Here is a 7,209-nt window from a genome sequence, read left to right as displayed (position 1 = left end):
ACACCAGTTATCTCCAGCAATCGGGCTTGCCTCTCTTTATTAACACATCGCACAATCTCTTAACATTTGTGTTGTTCTATAAACTTACTCTGTGTTCTCTCTAGGTGATATGGTTGGTGAGAAATGTTGTTTATTTTCTCGTTTCCTATAATAAAGTTAAAAAAGTTCCTGTGAGAGGCTTTAGCACTTTGGCAATTCTTAAACTACTAACAGTATCCTCTATAATAGGATGTTTAGCACAGATTGGTACATGCACTTAAATTGCAATTTCTCTTCTGTATCTTTTCCTGTTCAAACATGTCCTTTATTTAATTCTGTACAGTATTTGAAAACATTTTCTACATGCATTAAGGTCCCCAATTTGGTCAATTTCATCTGAACACTGATTTGTGTGTGGGTCCAAAAAATACCAAATAAATCTGTTAATGTCCCACTGAGATTAGATGTTTGTTAGACTGGATAGAAAACCTGCTTGGACCCCATGAATACTTCACAGCATTCCTGATGGGAAATCAGGACACATTAGGCCCCTGGTGGCCTTACTTAACAAACACTACATAACATCTTTTGCTGGAGGAACAGTTTATAATTAATGCAAATAAAGCCAACATTATAATTATTCTATAATTACTAGCTAATTTATAATAGCTGATACATTCCATAGCTTTAGTTTCCAATGTGGTAATTAATAATAGAGATGTTTACTATATGTGCCAAGTGTCTGCTCTTACACTCCTAGTCCCTATTTTTGCACAATCCTTCCTTTAGGGAAAAAACAACAACAACAACACATGGCTGCTCTCTATTACACAGAACCAACATAACACTGAAGATCGCAGGGTTCTTCCTAGCCGTATTGGTGCATTTGGTAGCTACAGATGCAGAACCTTTAAGATCCAGGTGTAACTTTGAGTCACTATTAAAGCATTCAAGACTGAAGGTGGTTTTATATGGTCCAGCCTATATTAATAGTATTTTCAGGACATATAGGAACATATATATTCATAACATAGTGAAATAGACTGCTTTTTATTTTACGTCCATTACCTGGGGAAAATTAGAGGATAATAAAAACACATATTTGTCTAACTCCTAAGGTATATCTGTGTAAGTCTAAGCACAGTCTTACAGACAGAAACTATTTAATATACTTTTGTTTTATGTTATAATAATCGTTCACATTTTTTCTTTTTAATTGGAAGATACTAATATGAAATATCTATAATATAAATGCTTAGTGGTGTGTGTTAGTCTGTCTGTGTGTGTGTGTGTGTAAAAAAAAACCCAAGCTGCAGCGCCACCTGCTGGGCGGAGTTATACACTGACCTACTAAATTCTTAGTGTGTGTGGGAAAAAAATTTCAGAAAGGGCTGAAATTTGGTAGGGCTCAAACTCATTTTCGTGAGGTAATTTTACCTCATGAACACACATGTGTAGCGGCGTGTGTTAGTGTGTGTGTGTGTAAAAAACTATTTTCTCAGAAAGGGGTAGTAAAGGCTAAACTTATGAGTTGAGGGGTTAAACTCATTTTTGTGAGGTAATTTTACCTCATGAACACACATGTGTAGTATATTACTGTGTTACCCGCCTTCCTAACAACTTTGCAAACACCTACTATTACTACTCACGCTCTACTGACAAGTCAGCAAAAAACTACTACTGACGCTTTCCTAACAAGTCAGCAAAAATTACTACTCAGCGCTGTACTAATAAGTCCGTAAAATATAAACCACAATCCAACTTCTATAGCCCTCACTATCAAACAATAGCAAACAAATTCATTTTCTTATTTTTATATTTTTATTCTTATTTAAATGGGGAGATCAAAAAAATACGCAAATGAACAAGAGAGGCGAAGGGCGAAAACTGCCCAAATGCGCAAATCAAGACAGAGTCAGCGTGAAGATATGCGAGAGCAGGAAAGAGAGGCAAATAGAATTGCAATGAGACAGTTAAGAGAGAGTCAGAATGACCAGATGCGAGAGCAGGAAAGAGAGGCAAATAGAAATGCAGAGAGACAGTTAAGAGAGAGTCAGAATGACGAGATGCGAGAGCAGGAAAGGCAGGCAAGTAGAGTTGGAATGACACAATTCAGAGAGAGTAAGAGTGACGAGATGCGAGAGCAGGAAAGAGAGGCAAATAGAGTTGCAATGAGACAGTTAAGGGAAAGTCAGACTGAAGAGATGCGAGAGAAGGAAAGGCAGTCAAAAAGAGATGGAAGGAGACGATTAGCTGACGCTAAAAAGAAAAACTTAATGACAGATGCGTTACCTTTAAAAGCTAACAAAGATGAAGATGCAGTAGACCAGCACTATTGTGGAAACATGAATGTAAGATGCGAGTTTTGTAACTCAAAGAATTTTTTGGCCGAAAGGCCACAAGATGAAAAATTTACTCAATGCTGCCAGACAGGAAAAGTTAGATTACAACAGCAGGATTTTCCTGACATTCTAAAAAAATTGATGACAGAAAAAAAAATTGATAAGTATAGCAAACTATTTATGGAAAACATAAGAAATTATAACAATTCTTTTGCTTTTGCATCAATGGGAGCTGCTATAACTACACCAAAAGGAAAAGGACCTTATTGCTTTCGCATTCAAGGTCAGATTTATCATAGAACTGAAACTTTACATCCAGATGATGGCCAACGAAAGTTTGCTCAACTTTACATACTTGATACTGATGATGCATCAAAGGAGAGAGCAGATATGCCTGAAAATAAAGATTGCGATGAGCATATTATGGAAAAAAATTGAGAAATTACTAAGAGAAATTAATAAGTTTGTGGAGGCGTACAGAATGTTACATGAGGTTGAAAAAGATGCTAAAAGGGAAGCAATGAGGAATAATACGGAGATGCCTAATATTATGATGGTAATTAAACAATACCGAAAAAAAGATCCTCGACGTTACAACGTAGCAAGAGTGAGTGAAGTAGCTGTGGTATTTCAAAATACGGATGGGGAACCTCCCTTTAATAGAGATATTTTGGTTCATTTAAGACCAAAACCAGGAGTTCCTCCTTTGAAAAGACTGAGCATTCTTGATCCCAATCTTGATGCTATGGTGTATCCACTATTCTTTCCGCGTGCGGAACAAAACTGGAGCATTGAAATGAAATTGATTGGAGCGAATAAGAATGATCGCTTGACTATGATGATGTTTTACAGCTATAAGCTGTCCGTAAGAAATTAGTTCAATCCTCTACTCAATGGTGGAAAATTGACTCAGCAATATATTGTTGACGCTTATGTCAAAGTTGAAGCAAATAGATTAAATTGGATCAAAACCCATCAAAAAGATTTGCGAGTAGAACAGTACAGTGGCTTGATGGACCACATTAATGAAAGAGCTGAAGAGAGAGGGATTCTTCCAGGGAAAATGGTAATTTTACCATCTTCTTTTGAGGGAAGCCCGAGAAATATGCAACAAAGATACCAGGATGCAATGGCTATTGTGACTAAATTTGGGAAACCAGATATATTCATAACTATGACATGCAATCCAAAATGGCAAGAAATTGTGGAAAACCTGGAGCCTTGGCAACAGGTAGAACATAGACCTGATATGGTAGCGAGGGTTTTTCATTTAAAACTTAAAAGTTTACTTGAAGAATTGAATGAAGGACTATTTGGAATGTAAGTGGCAAGAGTTCACTCTATTGAATTTCAAAAGCGTGGACTTCCACATGCACATATTTTATTGATTATAGATTCTGAGTCAAAGTTAAAGACAGAGGAAGATATTGATAAGATGGTGTCGGCTGAGATACCTGATAAAGAAAAATTTCCACGACTGTATGAAATCGTCACCAAAAATATGATTCATACGCCATGTGGCTTGAGAAACCCCCAGTCCCCATGCATGGACAACGGAAAATGCATGAAGAATTTTCCAAAAGATTTTTGTAATTCAACAGTAGGAAATCTAAACGGTTATCCAAAATATATGAGAAGAAAAGGGGTTGAGCATGAGGTGAATGGAAAAATATTTGACAATTCATGGGTTGTACCTTACAACACATATTTGTTACTAAAATATAATTGCCACATCAATGTTGAGGTGTGTGCATCAATACAAAGTGTGAAGTATTTGTTTAAATACGTATATAAATGACATGATTGTGCCAATGTTGAAATTAAAGTAGATAAACATGATGAGCCTACGAAGCATGTAGATTCGAGATATGTGAGTGCTCCCGAAGCAATATGGAGAATATTTGCATTTCCAATGCACATGCAGACACATGCCATCATACGATTGGCGGTACATATGCCTGGACAACAGAGCATATTCTTCGACACAGAAAATATGGAAGACTTTGTACAGAGATTGAATAAGAATTCAAATCTCATGGCTTGGTTCAAGCTGAATGAAACCAATCAAAATGCTCGCCAATTTTTTTATCGAGAAATTCCTGAGCATTTTGTTTTTGAAAAGGGAGTTTGGAAAAAGAGACAGAGAGGAGGACACAGGGTGATTGGAAGAATGTACTCGGTGGGGTTAAAAAAAGAGAAGAGATATTATTTGAGATTAAATTTGTTACACATCAAGGGAGCTACAAACTTCCGACTGCAGGTGGCCCCAGCCTGGGCACAGGGCCGCCGAGAGGGGGGGGAAGCGGGTACATTTTACCCGGGCCCGGCCATGCCAGGGGGCCCGGGCCGGACCCTCACTGTTAATTTAAAAACATTTTTTTTTTTTTTTCATGCCCTGCGGATTTCCCCCCTCCCTCCGCGCGGGGATAGGGGGGGTACGGGTACACCTCGATCGTTGGTGGGGGGAGCTGTAGAAAAAAAAAATACATACTCATGTGACAGCTGCGCTCCTTCTCTCTGCTTCATTCACACTGACTGCCGGGCGTGACGTCATCAAGTCACGCCCATCAGTCAGTGAGGAGCGCCGCAGCCAGGAGGACCAAGCATGAAGAAAGAAAAGAGAAGACAAAAGAGAAAAGAACAGAAAGAAGCTGACATAAGGTGAGCAAAGAAACGGAGAGGCAAGGGGGAAAACAGAAAGGGACAGTGCTATAAAGAAGGGAGAGAGGCACAGAGGAAAGATAATGGGGGAGAGAGGCACAGAGGAAAGATAATGGGGGAGAGAGGCACAGAGGAAAGATAATAGGGGAGAGGCACAGAGGAAAGATAATGGGGGAGAGAGTCACAGAGGAAAGATAATGGGGGGGAGAGTCACAGAGGAAAGATAATGGGGGAGAGAATAACAGAGGAAAGATAATGGGGGAGAGAGTCACAGAGGAAAGATAATGGGGGAGAGGCACAGAGGAAAGATAATGGGGGAGAGAGTCACAGAGGAAAGATAATGGGGGAGAGAGTAACAGAGGAAAGATAATGAGGGAGAGAGGCACAGAGGAAAGATAATGGGGGAGAGAGGCACAGAGGAAATATAATGGGGGAGAGAGGCACAGAGGGAAAAAAGGGGAGAGAGGCACAAAGTAAAAAAGAAGGGGGAAAAGCAGCATGGAGGGTGCAGTGTAAGCATAAGGGGGCACAGTGTAGTTGTGATGAAGGGGCACAGTATTGTGTGTGTGATGGCACAGGGGGCTTGTTGCAATGTAGTGTGTGTGAGGTAGGTGGTGGCTAATTAATGGGCGCTATTTTGTTTGTAAGGTGAAGTTGAGGCAATTTAATAGTGGGGACTATTCATTTAAGATGGGGTGGTTTGGGGGCTATTGAATATGGGGGTAAGTTTGGGGAGAATGAGGTCCATTTATTAAATGTGACTATGAATTATTTAATGGCAGTGATGGTTGCGGGAAATAGGTATTGCTGTTTGCAGGAAGGGAATAGGTTTATTTATTAAATGTGAATACTATTATTTTAATGTTGGGGCTGGAGGAAGGCCTAATTATTAATCGTGGGTGCTATTGATTTAATGCCGGGGCTGGCTGTAATTTTCTAAATGTAGCCATTTTTTTTTCCAAACAGGCCCTTCAACATTCCAGGATCCAGACAAGCCGCAACTAAAGAAACCAGCAGCCACAGGTGGAGAAAGTGAGAAGAACAGGTAGGAGAGAGCAGCACAGTGTGTGAAATGTTGTGATTCTAGTAGGGACAATGGCAATTTTTGGTGAGTGTTGTGCCCAATGTAAGGTGCAGGCCAAGACTTAACTCTTTGTGTACACACTGCATTCTTTGTATACTACACTGTGGTGCTAGATGTCTTAAAAGTCAGGAGTGTTGGGACATATGTGACGCTCTGGTGAATTCAGGACCTAGTGATTTTGACGTGCTAGCCACACCCCAACAGCGCATTACCACGCCCCCAAATGTATGACCACACCCCCGTAAATATTTGCACCGCCATTAGGTTAGCCATGCCCCAACGGCGCATTGACACGCCCCTGAATGTATGAGCACACCACCGAAAATTTTTGGGGGGCTTACTCAACTATGAGGGGGGGCCCCATGAATTTGTTGTACCCGGGCCCTGAATTCCTCTTGGCAGCCCTGCCTGGGCATTGACTATACCTCCTATGAGGAAGAAATCAAGCAGCTGATACCACGAGATATCATAGAAGGGATCAATGTCCAGGACAGGGGCAGGCCTCTGTCCCAACCTAAGGATGGTGAGTAATGTAAACATTTAGGGTGCACATATATCGGACATAAACACGTCCGTATTTAAAAAGGAGCGGATCTGAAGAGACTTCTGTTGATGAATAAGGATCTGCACTACAGGATATGTCCAATACATATGTGGAATATAAAGTCCCAATATAACACATAGAAAAAAAAATAATATAGTAATATGGGGAAAGTTTAACAAAAACATTGAGTAAGTTTTCTGGACAAAACCATGTTTAATTGGAAGCGGAGGTAAATTTAAAATTTAAGTTGATCTAGGGCATGTCCTAGATCAACTTTAAGTTTCAGTGTACAAATAAGCTATCAAGTATTTGTGTGCTACGTGAAAAAACAGCCAGTATTTTTCTTATGTGCAAAATAATAAACTAATTTACAAAATTGCTTTACAACATGGTTTTGTCCAAAAAACTTGTCTAAGAAAAAGTACTCAATTTTTTGTTTAACTTTTTTATCCCTAATGAATCAGGCCCACTATCATTAAACCTTTTTCATGAAGAAATTAATCCCTGTTAATGGCTTTGAACAGGTAGGGCCTGATTCATTAAGTAAAGCAAAGCAAAAAAAGAGTAACTTTGCACCTTGGCAAAACCATGTTGCATTG

General features: G+C 39.5%; 1 pseudogene; it reads left to right on the top strand.

The window, feature by feature from the left end:
• The first annotated feature begins 2,045 nt into the window (after window positions 1-2,045).
• Window positions 2,046-4,119, top strand: LOC142143119 (uncharacterized; annotated as a pseudogene).
• The last annotated feature ends 3,090 nt before the right edge of the window (window positions 4,120-7,209 follow it).

The sequence above is a fragment of the Mixophyes fleayi genome, chromosome 3 (genome assembly GCF_038048845.1).
Source record: "Mixophyes fleayi isolate aMixFle1 chromosome 3, aMixFle1.hap1, whole genome shotgun sequence".
NCBI lineage: Eukaryota > Metazoa > Chordata > Amphibia > Anura > Limnodynastidae > Mixophyes > Mixophyes fleayi.
The sequence above is the reverse complement of the archived record's forward strand: the minus strand, read 5'-3'. Positions and strand labels throughout refer to the sequence as shown.